A 2,438-nucleotide genomic window follows, 5' to 3' on the forward strand; every position below is an offset into this window, starting at 1 on the left:
AATTCAGTTAGAAATGTCTGGTGCACAACAATCGTAATATCAAAAAAGTACTTGCTACACTGTTATTTGCTAAACGTGTTTTGCATTGTTGTTCATTTGTAGTATTGATTGTTCTTGAACCCTCAAATAATAATTCCCGACATGAAACCAAGCCACTGAAAGTCGTTACCATCACGAAGAAACAATGTGTACGATGTTTGTCAAATGTATCCTACCTGGCCACCAGAAAACAATTTTCACTCACTCGAAATGAAACCAATGTGATGGTCTCCATTCGATATTTTGTTTGTGTCAAATACTTTACAATGATCACATTTGAGTGGTTGAGGTTTACATCATCAAGCTGTTATTTGTAAATCAAGATTTCGGTAAACTTGTAAATGTATCGTTTAACTAACCAACATTTAGTGATTGTTGAACATACGACTTCGAAATACTGCGTTGATCGTAATTTCCATCATCGTGATAATCGAAGTACATTTCTTTCGAATTCGTAACAACCGGCGTTTCTACGACATGATAAATTTTTGACAAGTTATGCTTAGAAGATTGGTTGCATATCGCGAAAAATAATATACCACTCATATTGATACTGTTACTCCATTGATCGATATTTTCAAACGAGTAAAATTTATTACTTGAGTTTCTCCGCTTAATGTAAATGCAAACTCAGCCGTATTTTAACATCACAAAGGCATTGATAAAAAGTAGGCAATCAAACGCAACACTTTGTACGACACTAATTATTGTTCCACACATCTCATTTCATACTAAGTGTATACGAAAGATATTCACGACACATGAAAATATTCGCTCATGCTACGAACATACGCAATGATTGGTGGTGCTTTCAAACTGTTTCGATATCACAAGACCTTTATTGTCTGAATGGGTGTTCATGTATCTTAATAATCAAATAGTTCAACACAGAACTAGTACTAACAGAAACATCAGAGAGTTGTTTACACAAAAGTTTGTATGTGTACAGTATGCGAATACCATGTGTAAGTCCAGCACAATTGCAGTATCCATCCGAGTTTAGTCAACACAAATTTATTACAACGGAGCCACGTAAACTTTCGTGAAAGAAAAGCATACTCACTTCCAGAGGGTTATGTCATCACCATAGCAGTAAATCAGCTACTCCAACAACAAAGTACATATGTTTCTAGCCACGATCCTTACATCTTTCACATAGATCAATCTACTTTGCTAACGAAAAGTGCTGAGTCATCACATGATCGCCCTCACAACAAAACAGCTAGTAGATATTATCATTCAAAATATTCCTAACCCTTTACACACCAGTGACAAATCACACAACGAATATGTTTTGTGGGTCGAATTGTTGTTCAGTGTCAAGTCTACCTGTTGAAACGTACATTAAAACAGCGCAATTCAATTAAAACCACGAATCTATTTTCATTTCCTCACAAACTGTCACATACAGAAAAATAAATTTTATTCCACCAAAACATACTTGTAACCAATCGCTTTCATTAAACACACAACACCATAAAAGTATTTACTTTCTACAACATAGACATTCCGATGTAGTCAAGAAATATTTTTATTAATCAAAATCATCGACTTCTGTTTACGGCGTTAGTGTGTGCATGTCATACATGTGGGATCCGTATTAAAATGGACACGACACGACTGAATGTAAGGAGATAGAAGTCTATCGCATAGATTTACATGTGGTCTTCGCTACGGTTTCAAAAAACTAATCATCTCTTTTGCATTGATCGAGACCGAGCAAGTTAATTAATGGCCATGATTGTGTTTGTCATATGCGAATGATAGGGTTACTGTCAAATCTACATACAACAACCTTCTGGCACTCATAATAGCAATTTCATTCTCTCCCTTCGTAATTGTAGACTCACGACAAGTATATTGTACAACTCGACAGCTACGTTTAACAACACCAACGGCACTAAACATACGATACCTACCCAAGTAAAATTATCATTTTCACCTGGAGGTCAGTCGTTACCTGAGTAAAAATACCATTATTCTTTGGAGATTTATCGTTTAATCAGAGTAACAAAACATTTTCACTTGGGGGTCTATCGTTTCCAAGAGTAACAAGCCCCCTTTCCTTTGGAAATCTATTTTTTCCCTGGGTAACAAACCTTTTTCACTTGGAAATATATTTTTTCTCTGGATAACAAACCTTTATCACTTGGAAATATATTTTTTTCCCTGAGCAACAAACCTTTTTCACTTGGGAATATATTTTTTCTCTGGATAACAAACCTTTTTCACTTGGAAATATATTTTTTCTCTGGGTAACAAACCTTTTTCACTTGGAAATATATTTTTTACCTGAGTACCAAACCTTTTTCACTTGGAAATATATTTTTATCCTACAGCAACAAACCATTTTCACATGGAAAACTACTTTTACCTAGAGTAACTAATCATTTTCTTTT

Source organism: Botryllus schlosseri, chromosome 8 (genome assembly GCF_051294905.1).
Source record: "Botryllus schlosseri isolate E-star chromosome 8, Bs_hap1, whole genome shotgun sequence".
Classification (NCBI taxonomy): Eukaryota; Metazoa; Chordata; class Ascidiacea; order Stolidobranchia; family Styelidae; genus Botryllus; species Botryllus schlosseri.